This window comes from Haplochromis burtoni, unplaced genomic scaffold (genome assembly GCF_018398535.1).
Source record: "Haplochromis burtoni strain Fernald_Lab_line unplaced genomic scaffold, NCSU_Asbu1 Contig_326, whole genome shotgun sequence".
NCBI classification, from domain to species: Eukaryota; Metazoa; Chordata; class Actinopteri; order Cichliformes; family Cichlidae; genus Haplochromis; species Haplochromis burtoni.
The window spans coordinates 287,026-308,895 of record NW_024582687.1 but is presented as its reverse complement, the minus strand read 5'-3'; the positions used below and the strand labels follow the sequence as shown (position 1 = coordinate 308,895).

The 21,870-nt window shown below is 40.1% G+C and overlaps 1 protein-coding gene across 10 annotated transcripts in view; it reads right to left on the bottom strand.

Moving 5' to 3' along the window:
- The window catches only part of rnf152 (ring finger protein 152), a 60,088-nt gene that overhangs the window by 22,396 nt on the left and 15,822 nt on the right, over nucleotides 1-21,870 (bottom strand). For 5 of the 10 annotated variants that reach the window (XM_042228494.1, XM_042228492.1, XM_005941902.3 and 2 more), the window contains one exon: nucleotides 11,944-11,974. The gene's annotated coding sequence lies outside the window, so the exon portion shown is untranslated. Of the gene's footprint in view, nucleotides 1-11,943; nucleotides 11,975-18,165; nucleotides 21,107-21,870 lie in introns of all 10 variants that reach the window. The other 5 variants (XM_042228488.1, XM_014339960.2, XM_042228489.1 and 2 more) reach the window with 2 other exon arrangements.

The window sequence follows — 21,870 nt, the reverse complement described above, 5'->3', positions numbered from 1 at the left end:
ATGAGCGAACCATGAGTACTGATATGTAAAGGACCCCCTGCTCTTCCACTGGCCATTTTGTTTCTAATTATGATCTCTTAGTCTTTTTTTGTGAGGTCTTTTTGTATCTCATTATTTTTGTTTTGCATCTTTGTGGTTGTTCTGCATCTCTTCAGGGCTGGATTGCATCTTTATAGTCAGTGATTCATGATTTTCTTTTGTAACATGTTCTTGTTTTGCATCTTTTTATTGTTTCCTTATGTTCCTTTTATTTTTCCATCTTTTGAGAAAGTTTTGAGGAAGTCTCTTGGAATGGTTTGATTCCTTTTGCAAGTTTGCTTTATATAGTTTACACCTTTTGAAAGGGGTTAGTTACCACAATAAGGCAAAGCTTTTACTTTGAAGGCTAACGGGCTGGAGTGAATCTGAAAAGTGCAATCCAAACCAGAAACTGGAAACAGTGGGTAGCTTGTGAGTGTTTGCAGACAAATCAGTGTGTACCATGCAAACTATTGACAACCAAGCCTAAGCGAAACTGTCTAAAGCAACTGCGCCAAGGTCAGCAACCACTTGAAAAATGGTTGGAAATGGGAATGCACATTTTTTTCCTCGCCCCCCAGAGGTTGCCAGGGGGTCACTGCCTAGATGACTAAGGCATTAGTTTGGTGTGCTCTAGTCTCCCATACTTTCAGCCAGAAAGTGAATAAACTCAGATTATAAAATGCAAAGTTAGACACTGTGAGCGACAATGTCACTTTTGGTAGCACACATAACATAACTGGCTTATCAAAGCTCTTAAACTGACAGCCCAACAACTCTTATCTTATCTTAAGACTCCAACCTCAAATGATGTGCACTGGCATCACCTACCTCAAGAGAAAATCTTATCAAAGAAGAACCAAAGGCCTTCGTTCCACATTCTGAACCTTAATCACGACTCAAAATTGTTCTTCATAGCAAGTAGGCTCCAGATATGTCAGGGTAAACCTGTCTTTTTGTTTCTGTGTGCTTGAAGATATTTTTCAATAAGCACCAGTCTCAGAAAGCTCTGTTTTCACCACCAATAACATTGACTTTCAGGCAAGATGACGTAACTCTATATTATAATCCTAAATCCTTTGAGTATAAACCAATTAAAACTATTTAATCCTTCTGTTTCAAGTGAAAATTGAAATCTTAAAAACAAGGAAAAGAAGAAACACCAGAACAGAGAGCAGAAATCTTTAAGTAGCAGCTGTGGTGTCTCTGGAAGGACAAAAGAAAGCTGCCTGTGTTGTAAAACTGCAAATGAAACAAAACTCCTCAAACACATTCTACATTAGGGAAAGTAAAGGCTATTGTTTTGAAGGACTATGTGGCCAGTTTATAGATAAAAATGGGAAAAGCAAGTTTTCACAGTATTTCATAAATTCGCCGCCTGCTGTGCCACCTGCTAACACAGTTTAGACTTTGAGGAATGGCCGGGATGTTGCCACTCTCCCTCCCCGTTCATCTCTTTTAGTGAGACAGACTGTGTTGAGGCTGAGCACATCTTTGGCACTCAGCCTAGGATAGAAATATTCCACAGAGGCTGATGTCAGCGTGGACACCTTCAGCTGGTGAAAACACAAAGCGAGTCAATACCCTGATTGGCAGGTAGCTCCTGAGTCACAGGTCAGGACAACTACTAATAAATCCATCAGGACGCAGTGCAAACCGATACAGTAACCTCTTAATCTCTTTAACGAGCCTTATCAACAAATAAATGGAAAGATACTGTGTCACCTTTAATCAATGGTAACATTCAGTTCTGTTAGGAAAAGGTGACATTATGGCCTTTTAGACTCATTTTTATTAATAAAAAGTCAATTTTACAAATTTGTACTGTTTAATTTTTGATTTCTCTAATTCCATCTTCCTTGCAGCCCCGATTTCCCTTTGTCCTCTAACAGCTTTGTTGGGGGCTGTTTAGTTGGTTTAGATTTTATGGCCATTCAGAATAAGAGAAGATGATCAGTGCATATATCTTTACAAAGTACTGTTACTGGAAGTAATGGCTCCAACCTAAGACATCTGATTGTAAATATATCATTGTACTAAGAGAAAGGACCCAAATATAAGACACCGGCAGACGACATAACAAAAGATGAGAATCCATCTGAGGTACGAGAAACAAAAAGGGTGCAAACACCCTGTTGATGCCAGATGTCAAAGGGAAGTGACCAGACTGGGTCAAGCTAACAGGACTGCAACAGTAACTTAAATAACCATTAATTTGAACAAAGATATGCAGAAAAGCATCTCTGAATGCACAACATGTCAAACGTTGAAGAACGTTGAAGCACAGTTTTAGCACAATGTGGTCCTCTTTTGCAATTACACTGGAGGACCACAGTCTGTTTCCTGTTGGGTGCCTCTCCTCTTGGGAAGAACAGAGGCTACAATTCAAAACTGGACAGCAGAAGACTAGACAAATATTGCATAGTCTGATGAATCTCGATTTTTGCTGCAACACCTGGATGGTAGGGTCATTTTTAAGATAAACAACATGGAAGTATAGATCCATTCCACCTTGTATCAACACTTCAGGCTGGTGTTGGTGGAGCAGCAGTGTGTTTTCTTGACACTTTAGGTCCCCAGGTAACAACTGAGCATCTTTCAGCTGATAGCTGCTCATAGCAGGATAACACACCATGTCACGCAGCTGGTTTCTAGAACATTACAAAGAATTCAACATACACAAATGGCCTCCATAATCACTAGATCTCAATCCAATGTAGCACCTTTGAGATGTGGTGGAATGAGATATTTTCATCACAGATGTGCAGCTAATAAATCTGCAAATCTGTGAGAGTATCATGTCAATATGGACCAAAATCTTGGAGGAATACATACAACAGCCTGTTGAATCTATGCAATGAAGAATTAAGAAAGCAAAAAGAGATCAAAATTGGTACTACCAAGGTGTAACAAACAAAGTGGACAGTTACTGTGTTTACAAAGTGCACTAATTAGAGAACAAGACAGATACCAGTGCAAGGAAAGAAATAACAGCACGTGAGAACAGTTAACCAGAGGGAAGACAGAGACAGGAAGTAAAAGAGACAGACAGAAAAGTAACTGCGTAAAGAGAAAGGCAAAGGCACAGACATAGAAAAGACCGAGGGAAGCAAAGAAAAAAAAAAATTCACAATCCCTGAGACCATGACAAGATTGCAGCTGATCTCAATGAGTGGGAAGAACTGAAAGCTGTTCTTTCCACTCATCTACTTTCCAGCAGCATCAAGTGATCCTTGATGTTGCTGTGAAGCCTGCACAGAAAGTCCTGAATCGTGTTTTTGGTGCAACTGATAAGAAGAAGTATCTAAAAGAAAAAACACTATCAGATACTGTCAGGGATGAACTCTGGCACCCTCGCAGTTTATTTGATAGACTAAGGCATACATTGTATCACATTTCTGTAGAAGCGAGCTGCGAAATGAATGCAAGGTTATTACCTTTACATATATGAAATATTAGAACATGTCTGGCCGAGATAACAAGACTTGAGAATCTGTTATGATCCCATTAAATCAGCAACCTGTGCCAACCAGAAAGGAAATATATAGTCTTGGTGTTTCCGACCTCAGACAGGGAACTACGGCTTTGACAACTATTTGCACATCAACACACATCAAGAAAACGAAATGAAAAGAAAAAAACGGCTCAGCCTCGAAGCCTCTCCTTTTTCTGTAGAAGTGAAAACACGGGGCTGGTTTTGAAATACAAAGCAGTCCTCCGTATGGGGACTGTAAAACAGCTTGCCAGCGCTAAAGAGACTCCTCTCCAGAGGAACCTTGACGTGCATAATTCCCACTTTAAGGGCAGCTTTCATTAGTTTCTGTTGCAGTCAGCCTCCAGAAAATGTCCCCAGATGTTGCCAAATAAAAAGGCTTTGATATTCCTACATGCCTTATCCCTCACTGGCAAGCTCGCTGTGTTTGCTGTGTTTAAAAAGAGCATGGAGTTGATGTGTCGGACAGCCGAGTAGCAAAGCCCCGCAGCTCTCACATATACAGGTTTGGTTTATACTAACACATAGAGGGAAATTTAGAACATATCACTTACGCAATTTTTATACAAGCTAGATTACGAGTCAGATCTCAAACACACTTTTGCTCATTTGGACTACCCCTCACATCCTATCAGCACTCACTTAAGATAATGGGCCCTGGTGGGGAGGATATAGGATGCACAGAGACTCTGGGAGCTTATGCATGTTAGTGAATGGGCAGGCGAGGCAGATAAAGGGCTTTAGAAAACAGACCAGTGGTGGCAATTTGACAGGATTAAAGCCTGATGGTGTTTTGTTGTCGTGGTGTCAGGTGTTGCTCATTACACCCGAGCATGTCGGGGAATCGTGGTGTTGATCTGTGAGCATGTCGAGGTCATCTGAAGTCGTGGTTTAATCCTGCACTCTGGCACAAGGCATGGACGGACCCAATAAAGGCTGCGTTGTTTGTTTGTTTTTTAAATTCATGCCAGTAATCAAAAAGGGAGATTTTGACCATTTCTTGGTGGTAAAAATCTTAAAGAACGTGTTTTAGATCAGATCAGGTCTGTGGCTGCCTGTGATTCATTTAAGTACCACTTAATTTGCACAATAACTACCAGAAAGAAACATGTCAGAGTGACTAATGACTGATTGTCAGGATACAGTTGGCAGAGGTGTGTAAACATAATTTAGTGCAAATGCAAGCTTCAGAATGGAGCTGAAAAAAAATACAGCAGTAATACAAAGACTCTTCTAACAACAACAGTTAGCTAACTAGCTAAAGATTATATGTCATGATGTTGCAAACACAGAGCACTGCTGTATGTTTAAGTATCCTTGGGGGAAGATTCTGAACCCTGAACTGCCCCTGATGAATCAGAGTGTGAGTGTATAAATAGTTGGTTAAAAGCACTTTAAGTTACCAGATATTGTGGGAAAGCACTACACATGTACCAGTCTATGAAATATTAGCACAGGAAAGATGCTAATCTTTCAAATATCAGCAAAGTTCAAGTATCATCATATGGTAGGAGAGGATGCTGAAAATGGACCAAACTTCTGCCAAGAGCACGTCTGAGATTGATGACTGTATTGTTTTTAGGAGCTGACAGACGAAGCACTGTGGCACGTTTAATAAATGGCAATTTCATCCATTATAGGAGACACTCAGATGTGGACTCTTAAGCAAATGACTGTTCAGGAGATAAAAGGAAATAATGAAAGTCTCTACTGCAGTAAAAAAAAAAAAAATTCTCTAATAGTCTCAGCTGCTTGTTGTATTCTGGCCTAACGGGAGGTTAATCCATCTTGTATTACAATCCTTTGCAATGTAACAGAGAGTGGGGGGTAGTTAGTGGGAAAGACAAAGAACAACACTAGAGGCAGAGAGGCTCGTGTCATTGTCTCTACATCCACATGAGCTGAATGACGCACCTTTGACCTGTACAGACATCACACAGATGCGACCGCTGACAAACCCCTGATTACCTCCACCTCCAGCACCACTCTCTCCTGTAGATCACCCCTCTCTTTAAAGCAGTGCAACACACAAGAGCCCCGCAGCTGAGTGAGCTACTACTAAAAAAAAAAAAAAAAAAGGCAAATGTCAAACACAAAACACACAGACACACACAAACACACATATTGCACATTCACAGCTGACACGCTTGACCTTCAGTGGTGTCTCCTGAGGCCAAACATGTGAAAGGCTACCTGTGCACACATGCTTTCAAGGTGCCTCTGATGAAATTGGTTCAGCCTCATAGAGCTCCTTTTGTAAAGCCAATTCTCGGGCTTGGCAGTGGACAACCTGGGGAAACAATTGGTTTCCGGAAAGACCTGCAGCTGACAGAGGGAGCTGTGGCTGTAGTGGTCAACAACATGTAGCTTGTATTAAAGAAACACCTCCATGGTAAGAGAAGCCAGGAGAACAGTCCTTTAGCCTGCAGACGTCAGGTGATATGTAAATATTATGTACCGAGATTTCCCTGTGTTTCAGTGCACCACTTCCTCCTATACACTGTGACATCATTGCAGTGGCTCCCACCAAAGAGAAACAGTCACAAACCGGCCTGGATGAGATCCTCTAATTTGTCCTACGTATTCTCTCTTTTTTTTTTGGAGGGGGGGCCGGGGGTGCAGAAAAATTTGACCCAGTTTAAAATTTAAAGCGCATTTTGTCATTTTAATTGTAGCCCAGTGTAGTATATAATAACTGTATAAAACAGACATGACCTTGTAAGATACAGTGGTAGATAATGTAGTTCTAATAGAAGTGGAGGAGTTTAAGTATCTCGGGGTCTTGTTCATGAGTGGGTGATTGACAAACGGATGGTTTACAGGAACGGTGGTAAAGAGAGCTGCTGACAATTTACCGGTCGATCTATGTGGTCATAGGGTAGTGATGGATGGATGAACAGTGTATTCCCTGGCATATCGTAGCAAGAAGAGGCTGTGAGGTAGACCCAGGGCAAACCAGAAAGATTACGGTTTTCCCGCAGACGAGCTGGAGGCGGCTGTTGGTGAGAGGGAGGTCTGGAGTTTTCTGCCAGCTACTGCCGCCATGACCACAACCCAGAAAATCAGTACTAGATGGATGAATAAATGGATGGGTGGGTGGATGAACGGATGGGTGAGTGGATGAATGGACGGATTGGTGGATGGATGGGTGGATGGGTGGGTGAGTGGGTAGATGGGTGAGTGGATGGATGGATTAGTGGATGGGTGGGTGAGTGGGAGGATGAGTGAGTGGGTGGATGGATGGGTGAGTGGGAGGATGAGTGAGTGGATGGATGGATGGGTGAGTGGGAGGATGAGTGAGTGGATGGATGGATGGATGGGTGAGTGGGAGGATGAGTGAGTGGATGGATGGATGGGTCAGTGGGAGGATGAGTGAGTGGATGGATGGATGTGGAGTGGAGGATGAGGAGATGGATGGATGGATGGATGGATGGATGGATGGATGGATGGGTCAGTGGGAGGATGAGTGAGTGGATGGATGGGTCAGTGGGAGGATGAGTGAGTGGATGGATGGATGGGTGATTGAGTGGATGGACATACGGATGGACAGATTTCAGCTGGTCATTTAGTTTATTTTAAGAGTTTACTGAAGAGGATTTGCGACCCAAATGCAATCAGCTGATTAACAAAGCATCAGAAAGTGACCCAATCATTAATTTCGTCCTTTGTAAGATGCACAGACTTCAGAGTGTTTGTGATGTGCTGCTTTTCTTTATCACACTTGCACAGCACACGCTGTTCTAGGACAGCAGCACAGGTGTGGATGGACGCTGGTGAGGAAAATGAGCTACATTAACACCTGCTGAGGCATTCTGCGCAGTAACCTAAATGTTAATGACTCGAGCAGTTGGCAAGAAAATGGACGGGATAACAAGCTCTGACGAGGCCTGTCGAGTTAATCAATGGCCATGACATCCGATGAGACCGTTGTAAAGGACCAGACAAACACACAAAGGTGCAGTCAATGAAGAGCACAATGCCATCTCAGCAAGTGACAGCTCAGCAGCCAGAAGTGAGAAGGAGGAAAACTGTTTTACAGAGTCAATGTCTGATGAAATGCACCACATCCACTCCAAGATTCCTCAAATGGAAGCAGAGTGGAGGGGGGTTTCACAGCAGGAGGATCGGTGTGTTACAGAGCAAATAAATCAGCCACTTGGCATCGAATGTCGTCAGACAGACTGCGGGCATGTTTCAATCAACAGGCCAAGGGACGCACTGACAGCGTGCGGCGGGGGATTTAAAAAAAAAAAAACGAGTACACGGAGCACGAATGAGATATGAGACGCCGGCAAGAAAGACATACATCAAGCTTGAAGACATCACCAGAGGATGAACTGAGTGAAGACAGTCCCACAAGACATGAATATGGGTCATATATATTTCTGGAGCTCATATTTGTAGCCATGTTAACTTGCTGTCACGCACACAGTTAAGCACAAAGTCTCATGAATTCTTTTGTATTCCCTTCATATGAACTCCACTACAAAAATGATCTGAAAGCAACTTTTATGGCAGTATGATACAACATAGCATAAATGTTATACTGTAAGCTAAAGTGCTGTAATATTAAAGAGCATTTAAGTGTCAATACATGGACAGAGATATGTGAAGCCATTTTAATACAGTTCAATTAGAGGATTAGAGTGAAGAAGCTACTTCAACACAATTATATTCATAAAAAAAAGTTTTAAATGGGGGCCTATTATGCTCATTTTTCATTCGTCTTGGACTCTAGAGTAGCTTTGCGTGCTTTACAGTCCAAAGAAATCCTATTCCGTCCTTGACATCATATAAAAAATGTAAAAAATAAAAAAAATAAAAAAAATTGTGTGAAGCCAAAGCTTTAGGAATTACATCTACATAGGCTTACCTCATTATTTGAAACTTCAACCACGTTGCAGCAGGCCGTGAAGGCTCAAGCCATGTGACACGAGACTCACTGGAGAGCCAGCTGTTGGCATCTCCAGTGTGTCCTCCTTACAGTAGCAAAATAGACGAACAGCAAAGGCTTGCTGGTTTCGCAGCGACTAAACTTTTTAACTCTACTGTGGCACATGTTATCAAAATTTGGAAAAATAAAAATAAAAAAAAAATCCTAAGAAAATGCATCACCAAATATACCTGTGGAGTCATACCATGTAAAATCTGTGTAGGAAACACTGCATTTCTTTTCACACAGCCAAAAATACAGTCATGTAAGAAAGAAAGACTTCTTCAACAATGCCATTTGGACAGGCAAGACCAGAGTGAAGATATTGGGTGATAGTGGACAGCATCACCAACCACATCCTGTCAGTTGAAACACCGCACACCAACTGTCAGCGCTGTGGCTGAGGGGTGAGGATTTGGGCCCGTTTTGCAGCCACAGGACCCGGACACTTTGCAGTGACTGAGTCAACCAAGAATTGAGGTGTTGCAATGACCCCGTCAAAGCCAGATATTAAGCTGGTTTAAATGACGTGACAAGATCTTAAGAGAGCTGTTGAAGGTAGTTCTAACAGCTGTTGAATCGTGAGGTGTAGTTGGTTTTTAGGATTATCACAACTTGTTATTGTTACATTTAAATTTGAAAAACTCTTTGTGCGGGAAACACTGCATTTCTTTTCAGGGTTGCAGGCACGCAATATATTCCATGAGTTTGGACTTGTCAGCTGGTATCTCAGAAAATAGAGCTTTTAATGTGATTAACATTGTAACAAAGTCCACTTTACCACAAAAATAATCTAACAACAAATTAGACGAAAGCATAAGCATTGGGAGTTAAACCCCACTCTCCTGGAGTGGATCCTTGTGGATTATTAATGATGTTTTTCTATCACCTGGTGTTCCCATACTTTAATTGTGAAACTCAAACTGAATGAGCTGAAATCTGTGTAACTGGTTGCTCCAGATGGCATTAAAAGAGAATTAACCATGAGTACTAATGGTGCACTCATGGTTAGCAGCTTGGTGGCCTTAAAAACACAGTTGGCCAACAAAAGATTATTACGGGTGAGCCAGCTTTCTCTGCACTGAGAGGAGATTCACTAAATGCATGACTGAACAGAGTAAATCTACAAAGCCATTTGAATTAGAGAAGGCTGGAAACATCTTTTATTCTTTGCTTCCAGTGTTCGATTTAGTTAGAGCTAATGGGCATAATTTATACATGAAACACCTGCCTGGTCCAGCACGAAGTAAACACAATCAGGGGAGGCCACGTAAGGACATCTGTGGATGCCTCCAGGATTTCAAAAACAGCAAGTCCATCTAAATATTTCCTGAGAGGACTTGAGAATTTATCAGTACCACTTACAGATTCAGTGATTATCAGACCTGCAGCTCACAAAATGAAAACTCCACCTGCACATAGTTAGCAACTGTTTTCCACCTGTGATTTTCTTTGTCAGCAAAGCTGAAAACTATTTATTTTCCCAGAAAATCAAGCAGGAAAGCAAGGAGGTGGTTTGTTTGATCTGTCAGCCGGCTCCTGCTTTCATTCAGGCCACCCGAGGAGTGGACAGATTATCATCGGCAGGAAGCAGAGCAGCAGGATCGGTTCTCAACCTGCCGAGTTTAGGCCTCGAGATGTAGGCAAAGCTTTGCTTTCATCAAATACCTCGCAGAGAAAACCAATCCCAAAAGCTGCAGTCTGCCATAGCAGAACTGAAGAACTTATTACTGCAAAATGGTAAAATTATAAAAAATAATGGCAGCAATTTTAAGATATAACCAGTGTCTAGTAAGAATCATGTAGTTGCATGAGTATGAAGATGCTTTCACAGAGAAACTGAGTTCACGTCTCAAAAAGTTGCATTTTCATTTCAGGCTGAATTGAGACTCATCATGATCTCTGTAGCTGAACTTCACATGCCCGCAGCTCCAGACTCCAGTATGAGTCAACTTTAATGCCCAGAGAAATCCTGCAAGGTGACATCAAGTGCACGTGAACACAGCACGCTTACTTTAGCTGTCCCCGCCAGACTGTGAGGCTTTAAATCAAAGAAAACCACAAGCATCACACTCGCACAAACCCAAAACCCTGCCAGCACTCACAACTTCTCAAATCCAACTCATCCTTTCCTGCGAGCAAGAATGTGTTTGTACTGTAACACGTGCCAGATTTTTTATTTGGAGGGAACCCATGTTGTTGTAGTTAACAAAAAACAAATGACACATCTCATCAGCCTCATTTTGTGATTAAGGCTGATTAGCTCGTTAGATTTTTCCACAGAAAAACAACACAAAAAGGCAAATTAGCTTTTTGTGCAATCAGTCATTTTTGCAATCATATCAGGTACCAGCATGCAGTTTGTACATAACATATTGACACAATATTGGATAAGAACTCTTTTTGAAAGTGAACTTTTAGCTCTTTGTGCAGCTCATCATCTCATCTTCTGTCAGAAATGAGCTGTTTTCCTGTCTCCTGTTTCTTCAAATCTCCCTCCCTCAGACTCTTTGGAAATCTACTTTGGGGTGGCCCTCCTGCCTTTACTCTGTGGGTGTGTCATGCTTGTAGCATGGCAGATTATTTTATTATATTACAAAATTCAGCACTTGTTATTCAGACAAGTCTATGCAATGTCCATGTGCTGTGCAAGCGTTGCATCATCTCAGTGCAACTTGCTTGTTTATTAAACTTAAAGTGTAATAATGAAACCAAAATTGAGATTTATTTTTTTTAATTCTTTTTCGCAGTGAATAAATGTTTTTATTTTATTTATTATTTGTTTATTTTGAGTATCGCCATCACAATTCCCCAACTCTCTGTGAATGGTCCTCATGGCCAGTGATTAATTGAGTGGACAATTTCCATATTAATGATCAAAAAAACTGACCTCACAGCCCTTTGTTCTTTAATTGGGCTGGTTTCAGTCATTCTGCAAATGTACTGTTTATAAGCTTGGGGAAACCTGCAGTCAGCTGAAACTGAAGAAGTCACTTGGATGAGCGACAAAACGTTTCTTCCACTGAAAACGTCCAGATGAACAAAATCAACGTTTTAGGATTTACTTACCTGGATGATTGAGCATGCATCAAGAAAAAGATAATAATGAAAACCAAAGGTACACTTGTAAAACTAATGGGAACCATCACTGAAAGTCAATGAAAGAATTGGGAATAAAATAAAATACTTTTTAACTCATTCACTGCCAGCCATTGGCAGTGAATGAGTTAAACCCATTGACTCATTCACTGCAATTGACGGCTATAGACGTCAATGGCAGTGAATGAGTTAATATAAAAAGTAGTCCAGTGAAATTAATAGAACCTAAAGGTTACTATGAAATAAGCAGAAATCATCCCTGTTTCTCAAATTTTTTTTAGCATGCTGCATTTCACACATCATAAGTTCACATCTGAAATGCAAAATGTTCATTAACAATTACTAAAAGTTAAAAACACAAGGGCACAAATCTAATTCTACTTAAATAAACTTCACTCACCAGCGTCGTCGGACTCCTGTGTTTATTTTGTCTGAAAAACAAAGAAATAAAAAAAATTCATCTTAGTGTCATTTTTTTTTTTATATAATCTGCTTCAGGAGCATAGACTGTATATAAAAGACAACATAGTCACCAGGCTGTCACCGTTTGTGTGAGAAGGTAAACTACTATGAATTGCACAGGTACAAAGAACAGACAGGGACACCTGCAAATTAGTGCTAAGTAACAGACCAATAAAATATGAGAATTTCACACATCAAAACTGAAGCACAAACATTTAGGATGGTGTGTATCACACAAACCAACCACAAAATCAGTCAATCCATTAAAAGAGGTCCACAGATTAGTGAGCTGGCAGATACCAGTCAGTCAAATACACCACGTCCCTACCTCCAGCATCAAGATCAGAGTGATCATGAAGAGGGAAACTATCAAAAAACAGTTTTTTTGTAACATGCTTTGTCTAAATGTCCAAATTTTAACCTGGGAGTCTCTGGGGATTGACTCACTTTTGGGCCAGCCTCAGGTGGCCACTAGAGGAACTGCAATTTCTGGTAGGTTCAGGTCTAATTGCTGCTGCTTGTTCAGGAGCTACACGGCTAACCATCTGGAAAACAATTCAGACAAGAGTGCTGGCTTAAGGCTCACTAATTAGCGTGATTTCTTTTCAGTTTTTATAAGCAGTTAATATAATTTTATTAGTGGGATATAACCTTTTCCCAGGTGTAAATGAGTACCACCCTCTAAATACCACCTCATCTCTTAGAGAATTTAGCAGGTGGATGTCCTTTCCAGCCACTGTGTGGATTAACAGCACCAGCTGCAAAGTGCTGAATGTGAATGCAGTCCCGCTGAGGAGGCAGCTAGCTCGACAGAGATATCAATATGGACACCTGTGGGCCCTCCTGTTGCCATGACCACCAGCAACAGCTGCAGCAGAGTCACTCTATCGTCACCGGCGGCCGGTGGGGGAATCAGCACTTCCTAAACAAATTAGTCTGAGGAAAACTGCTGAGGCCCGAACCCTTTAATTACATCAACCCCAAACCAAATTATACGCAGACTCTGTAATAACTAATGCACATCAAACAAGCCCTCCTCCTCTTCCTCCTATCCCACTCAATCTTATGTGTGGAACATTTATATCGAGGTGTTCATTCCCAGAGGAGAGACGCAGAGAAATGTCAAGACAAAGGAGACATGGCTTCTCCTCCCTCCCTGGCCTTTTCGCTTCTCGTTCTATCACTCTCTCCATTCTTTTCGCTCCCCTTCCTCATTCATTCTCCGTCTCCTTCTCCCTTTATCCTGTCATCTACATTGTGGGGAGCGTCTTTCGCTCCTTCGAGCTTTGGCTGTGTAAGCAGAGCTGGCGAGATGAGAAGAAGCAGCGCTGTACTCTGAATAGTGAAGCACAATAGGCGAAGAGGTTTTGCAAGGAGAGAATTAAAATTCTGCCACCGGTGGAGCAAAATAAGATGCCACGTGTGTGTCTGTGAGGGGAGGGGTTTAAAATGAAATGAAATGTGTTTTTGATTGGAGAACTTCACTCTCTTGGAAAGAGAGCTTTTAAAAGTGAACAAACACAAGGTTTAGAGAGAATTTAGAAGAATGGAAAATGAGCTAAAGCAGACCAGACACATTTAAGTCCTTTTTCTCATTGTTCTTTTTTTTTAAAAAATACAGCTAAATGTGATCTTAAGAAAAGTACAAGACAGAAAGGAGGGGGAAAAAAATCGTGTTCATCTTTCAGTCCACACTTCATCCATGTTCTCATGGAGAGCACCAACTATAAAAAGGCCATTCATAAAAAGGCAGGTAAATACCATCAATCAAAGGATGCATGCAAATTAAGGTCAATGAGCTCCTCATATAATGCAAACATCACACTGAGCTCTTACTACTGGGAGCAGAATATTAATAAGTACATGTATAGTGTACACAGGAAAAACCTGCTCACCAAGGATAATAAGGTCTTTAAGGGATGTTAAGATAAAACATGTGGCACCTTCATAATAGTCTCAGGTGACTGCCCAGCTTTAAAAACAGTACATCCTACTATAATGGTTAAGTGGACATGTTGTTATGTAGCGCTTTTCGACTCTACCTGAGCACTCAAAGAACTTTGTACAACATGCCACATTCATCCATTCATCCAAGCACTTTTTTTCTATGTTTAAGTTCTTTTTATCTAACATTTACAAACATTCAGCTTGGGGTTGATTTCTTGCCCAAGAATTATTGGCATGGAGACTGGAGGGAGATCGAACAAATAACCTTCTGATTAGTAGACAAGTTATTCTACTTCCATATAGTCATATCATATCATCATTGTAGTATATGTATGTATGAATATTTGTGTGTCTGTACCTTATGTCCTCCTTAATTCATGGGAAAACTTGCACAAACATCGTCGTAAATACAGAGATACAGTGAAAAACACTATAAATCTCTCTTATTTTATCTTCTCTTTTTAGGACAACTCTATAGAGTTGTTGTTTTTTGGTTTGTTTTTAATAGCTTATCCATTTCAATACTGGAGTTGTTGCTTGGCTGCTTTCAATGACTAGTCTCCCGACCACAGATAGTATAAAGGTCTTTAAAGTGAAGCTACCAGGGGCCAATAACTGTGGTTGTAAAAGGACTTCGGCCCTATAGATGTTTGTGAGAAAATGGTCCTCAACCCCTAGGTCAGTCAAGTCCATGGTGTCAGTCACCAGGATATACTCCTTATCTAATCACCTCTCATCAAGAAGTGGTAACATCCCTCTTTTTATATTACCTGTGATTCCACTGGAGGCCGTTTTTGGCTGCAATTCTAGTATTTTATGCATCTGTTGCTTAGCTAACTAGGAGATATGTACATGGCAGCAGTGAAACTGCAAAACACGTTTAACTGATGTGTGGTGTAGAGGTGTGGACATCCATATATTACACAGTCTGTTTTACACAATGCTGATTTAACCAATAAAAAAAAGAAAGTAAAGCACCAAATTCTCTGTTTTAAGTATATTGCAACTTTATTTCAACCGAGATTTTTCAATACTGTGCGATTATAACTTCAATGATTATGCTAACTTTGCAAACTCCACCTGTGTTATAAAGATTTGAACGTTGACATTCTATCAGAGCAAGCAAGGCAGGAAGTGCTTGTGCAGTGGACTCTAAATAAATAGGCCTAAATTAAGTGAAAGAAATCTTCTTTCATCTCAAACAGTATTCTGTCATAAAGCTTCTCTCATCCCTCATCCTCTCATTGCATCTATCCTTTAGATCTCTGCCATCTTGTGATTGCAGTTGGATATTGTCTCTGGAAGCAAACTTGATTACAGAACTACTAAAATCTCATGGACTTGTCTGTCTCCATCTCCTATTAATAAAGCTTGATTGCACATGTGAAGTGTGGATAAACCTCTGGTCTATGACGGGAGACTGTCGGAGATTAGCATGCTAGCTAAGCCACTGCTGGCTCTGCTTTCACTGCTCTCAGATCAGTTACCTTCAGTGCTTTGTGTGAAACAAAGCTAGCATTGGCAAGTAAACAACTGCTTTCATTTATCGTTGTAACAAATGAGCATTCTCTCACTGACCACCTCGGCCAATTTGTATGACGTAACCAACTTAATAACTTGTTATAATTGTTTGATTAGCAGCTGTGAAACCACTTGGTTGGCCAAAATGTACAAAGTTTAACTTAACATGGTTGTTGTTTTTTTTTCTTTTTAAATAAAGTTATCTGTGTTTCTTAGCTCTCATTGCCTTTCTGTAAAAGGTACCACATGCCACAAGCTGGTTTTTACATGATTCCTTGTGTACATTTGCCATTCTGACAGATCCAAAGTAAATACATATATTAGCTGCCTGGGATGGCCATTTTGCTGCCTGCATAAGAGGTCACCATCTGGGGATACTTCCAAGCAGAGGTGGTAAATGCAAAGTTAGCATGAGCCAAAAGAGCCATTTAATGGGAACTACGTCATAGTGTTTATCTTGAAAACATTACGGCAACATGCAGGCACTAAGGCAATCAATTACTGAATTATACCATGCTGTTGCACAATGAATGCAATAAGCCCTCTGGGCTTTTTTCTCATTACCAGGTACACACTGTCCTACACGGGCGAAGCAGGGGAGGCTTTTAATAACATTTAGTATTCAGATTAAACCGTTGTACGCAGCCAAAGCTACGGCTTCCAGGGTTTTGGCTCCAAAGTAGGATCAATTTACAATCCAATTAATTCAAATTGTGTGGAAACATGCTCACAAGGAGGAAAACAATCGGCTGTCCCATTAAGGCAAAGACAAATGAGGGTTTGGAGCCGAAAGAGAAGAGACACCTGATGCGTTTGACATGCCTGCTTTCATTATTTGGTTTACTTCCAATACAACAGGCTTTTAAAATAATATATGCATAGTAGGAGTACTTTATTCCTTTTTACCTAAAAGCCACTGATGGGCTCCAGTTGGATTTGATCTGGATTTGAAGTGCGCTTCAAACACAGTGTTCAATTTGTCTGTTAAAAAAATAATAATTTATTACAGCTCATCAAAGACTTGCAGCAAATAAACCATGATGTTTCCGAGAAAGCGCAAATGATACGCATCTCTCACAGCAGCAAGAGCAACACTGTCTGAATGTTTAAAAGCTGTACAAAAAAAAAAAAAAAGACTACAATATAGATCCACTGCCTTCAAAGCAGCTGGTCAATCATGTTTAGCAACTCTTTCCTGCTCTTTAAATGACTTGTCATCCTGTCTTTCAAACCTACTGTTGAGCCACACACAGCTGCAGATCACCAGCATGACCTTTAGAAAGATTCAGGGAAATTCATTAACGAGCCTTTGATTAAGTCGTTTCACGCTGGCAGTTTTTCCTTGATGGGAACCTAAATAAATAATATACCACTTCCAGCTGATGTGTCCTTATTAAGCTCAAAATAACACCAACATAGATAACTTAATCAGTGATTTGTGAGCAGATCATCTTAAACTGGTTTCTTGAACATGACAATGAGTTCACTGTTCTCAAATGGCCTCCACAGTTACCAGATCTCAATCCAATAGAGCAGCTTTGGAATGTGGTGCAATGGGAGATCTTCATCTTCATCTTCATGCGTGACTGTGTGACGCTATCATGTATCAAAACCTCCAAGGAACGTTTCCAGCAACTTGTTCAATCTATCCTGTGAAGATTTAAGGCAGCACTCAAGGCAAAAGGGAAGTCCAACAAGGTACTAGCGAGATGCACCTAATGAGGTGGTTGGTGAGTGTATATAGATTTACAAAACAGAAAATCATCTTTGAGAAAAAAATAACATGCAAAACCTACAAGCATAGCATTCATATGTTAAAAAAAAACAACAACAACAACAACAACAACATGCAACTTTCTTTTTTTTTTTTTTACCAATTGCCCAGAGCTGTTCGATATAACGATATATATCGGATGACGATATAAAGACGTTGACCGTTTGTTTCTTTCATGGTGTCGCAAAATAAACTGTTTACAGCTATATTTTTTCATCGCTTTGACGGTCACTGTAGTAGCTATGTTAATTTCTTAAAGTTCCCCCTTTCTCTTATATTTAAAATAACTACGCTACGGACGGACAAACGGCTTGTTTTTACGCTTTGTCGTTAGCAACAATGAAGTTAAACCCAGCGTGTGGCTCCGTTGTCCGCTTATTTATTTTCCACATAAACCTTTCACAATAAAGCTGAGGATCCTGTTGAGACCCTGTTGAGACAGAAAGACCAGTCAAAACAAATCGAGGACCTTATTCCTAAAGGAGGGGCTATGTATATGTCTTATATTGGTATATGGGATTTTTGTCATATCGCACAGCCCTACAATAGCCACCAAAACCCTTAAAAGGACCTTTTCTACCACCTTAAGCAGTCAACATTAAAGACCTGCAAAAATGCATACTTGTCTATTTAATTGAGTGCGATCTTAACATGTTCATAAAAATGAACGTATTCTGTACACATCTGCAAAAATCTTTGAACCAAATAACGCTTCAGGATTTTGCTTTTAATCAACTAAAACCTGCATATTTAAATGTATAAAACAAGAAAACTATAACATCTTGACCCACAGCCACACTAAGCTCTATGTTTATGTGTGTTTAAAGTGTGTGCATCAAAAGGGTCATTTCATGCTGCTCCACATGCAACCATCAACCTCCCCATCGGCAAGGTGCTGGGCAAAGCCTCGCCACCCACCATCGTGATCCACAGCCACTGAGACGTCTAATGCAGCAGAAGGGAAGGCGGCTGGGCCCAGTTTGTCATTCTGTTTGAGCGCTGACTCAGACTTAAAAACAGGTAGAGGGAAAAAAAGGAAAAGAGGGATTAAAGTCACTGTAGTGCTTCCTGGCAGCAGTAAAGACACATTAGAGGCCAGGTAGATGATTTTTGCGAGATGGAGTAAAAGACGGTGTAGGAATGCTGCTGCAGACTCCCTGGTTTTCACTGCTTTGCTAGTAGTCTTCTGGAGAGCATGTGTGAAATTCTCATAAATGTTCCCTTCCTGTTGTGGACTGCATAAAAAGCAGTACATAATATCAGCATATATGACAGACTAGTCTATTAATACCAAAACCAATCACATGTGTGACATCTAATCTCAGGAATGACTCCTTTCTGGGTGAAAATGAAAGAAAAGAAATGAAAGTTATTCATTTGAACATCCTCTCCACCTCCAACCCTCCACCCATGGCTTGTTTTATGTCCAACAATGATCCGAGGAATGGCTGCCAAGCATATAAATCTGGCTACGAGGACAGGTTCGCTGGCAGAGCTGAACAGAGTGAGCACTGGGGAATCCAAAGACAGTACATCTTTATTACCGTTAAATAGCTGCAGCACAGAAAGACTTGACTCAAAATGTGGAGCAGTGGACTAATGATGAAGGATGGAAGGGAAGGCTGACTGGCATCATCTGGCGCAAAGCTCAGTCACTCATACATGGTGGATTTAAAAAAAAAAAAAAAAATGAAACAATGAATGAAAAAAATTTTAACATGAAATCTTGAATCATGAAATATTTTATCCCAATATCACACATCACTTGGCAAATCCAGCTGTAAAGCATCAATCTGAACATGTTTGATAGATCTGACTGAGAAACCAAGGACACTAGACACTCGTAGGCTGGCAGCTTGTCTGTAACATGGCAAAGCATATCGCGCTTTAAAAATGTGAACATCACGTTGCTTTGGCGTTTACTGAGGCCAAGGATCAGTGGAGCCCAAGGACCATTTTTCCCCAAGATTTCTGTAAACCAAAATAACCTTTTGCAGTGGCTGTACCTGCTAGTCATTAGAAAGAAAGCAGATTTATGGCTCTTCTGGATTGCCCTAACCTTTTAGACCCAGAAGACACATCAAATAGTTACAATACAATAAAATTACATGTGTGATTGTACAATACAAATGTCTAACTTCCCAGAAAAACCACAATAATTTCACATCAAACATACAAAGGCGTCTTTACATGCAACCCAATCTAATTAATGATTTGTATAAACCACCTGCCTTAATCAGACAGAAATTTCACTCCAAACAAGTGTGATCAGGTCAGAATCTTCCAACTAGTGTGTTTACATTAAGCTTTTTTTTTTTTTGGTCAGGCTTTTGATCTGGTTACTCGTTTCCATGTAAACATGGCTGCTGTTTGTTTTAAAGCTCGCTAGTCAACTAGATGATTAAATATTGCTAAATACTAGTCAGCTAGATATTCATATTTAATGGATGTTTTACACCAGTAAACTGTTGCTTCTAAGTTTTTATAATGCCATTGGCGACTAACAGAGGGATATCCAACAGAAACAAGCTCCCCTCCATCTTTCTGTGAGAGGAAATTGACAGCGAGTTGGAAAATAAACATAACAGAAGCATGAACCAGCGTGGATCTGCAGTACTAAAATGATGGAATCAGATTTTTACTGATATTTAAACACTCAGTTGGAACAATGTCTATGTGGAGCAATAGAACGTTAGCCACACTCTGCAAACTGATCTAGGACAGTGTGTTTGCAATGCCACCTACGGCAGAAAGTGCAACACATTTTAGCAACTTGATCTGATTATTAAAGAATGTGACTGATGGTTTCAAAGGGCTCAGAAAAATACACAATATTTGTACAGTCAATCTTTCATCTAGTAGCTGAGCTCAATTTTAGCCATTTCGTGGAGATTAGTTGACTTGTCGATTTTTTTTCTCCCCTTTTCATGGGCAGTAAAATACCTGCTGTTGTCTATTAGTCTTTTTTTTTTTTTTTTAAATCAACTTTGATGTCCAAACTACTTTCTTACAACACTGTCACCACTTTCTCTGCTTGGAAATGGGGTTGTGTTAGTGTATAAATGGTATGAAAAGTGTATGCAGATTATAGAAATCTGTTGGTTAAAGAGCAAAATAGGCAAGTGTATTTTTTTTCCTCCACAATACAAGATATATATCATGATATGTTCAAATAACCTCCAAAAACAAATGTTATTCTCAACCATATAATGCCCAAAACTGCACTGGCATCCTCATTCAAATCCAAAATTCAATATTTTTTCCTACTTTGAATAAAAATTTTAAAAAAAAAAAAAAAAATGAGTTTAAATGTTTTATTTTAACCATTTTGTAACCATCAGCTGCACACAGAGGTTTTCTCAAATTACAATATTGTCACAGTGCATCTCTTTGTGTGGTCAACACTAGACATTTAACAAAAAAATGTTTAAAGCAACAAAAAGTACACCAAGTAAGAATTTAAGAGACAAAATAGAATAATTCAAAATAAAAACATTTGACATTTTCTTTGGTGTGTGGGGAGATGATGATATGCGGAGTTTAAAGCATTCTTCATTTTGCAGTGGATGACTTTTCAGGTGGTAGAATAAATTCATGGTACTCTTACCTTTAACAAAAATAGTTTTATGGCATTTCTTGAAAATTATTACATTTTGTTCAACATTCTTCTTGTGAAATCCAAACCACTGCCAGATCATTGATCCAGTGCTGTTTCTATTTGGAACTAGCTCATCTGACTCCTCTTCTGTCTCATTCCCTCGCTCGTCTGAAAGGGCTGTTGTCGCCATTCCCCCCCCATCTGGTAAACACGTGTGGCAGGCAGAACATTTTCCGATTAGGCGGGGGGAGGTAGTGATGCCTTCGCAACATGTGGGATAAAAAAAAAAAAAAAAAAAAAACCTCAATGAATTACATGCAGTCCCAAATACATCTAGTAGATACGATAGATTGCCCCACCCCTAGGCCAGTGTGCACATTTAATAAATCCAATGGTAATTTTACATATGCACTTTTTTGTTTTGCAAGATTTCGATGCACAAGGTCTCCAGGAATAGGGACAGTGTCTCCTACTTTGTCTTACATCAGTTGCCTTTGTATTCATTATGCCCAATTTTACCCTTTCTTATGAAATAATCTGAATTAATGCCAAAAATCACTTTTAAACTGTGCCAACCACCTCTATATTTTTGAGTTAATCTATAGCATTTTGTCTATTAACATTTCTTAAGCCTTACATTGGTAAGCTTGCTGCAAAGAGAGTGAAACATTTAGCATACAGGCTTGACAACATGCCAACAAATCAACATTACAGCTTTTAGAGAGCAGCAGGATACAAGAGTTTCTAAAGTTAGAAAGATCCGTGCATTTATGCATTCTGATGAACGAGGACATCGAGGGCAAAATCACTCAGGAGCTAACATTAAACAAGACTGTGAAGGTTACTTTCCTTCACGCTAGACAGGTGAGCTGTCACATGAAGTCACAGTTTATCAGCATCAGTCTTATCCTTTGTTACGGACCATCCTACTGATCATGACAGCTCTCGAGACACTTTTATTTTACTAAATTCAAACCTGGTTATTAAAGTCAAATATTTTGTAGGTTTAGTATGAATATTTTCTC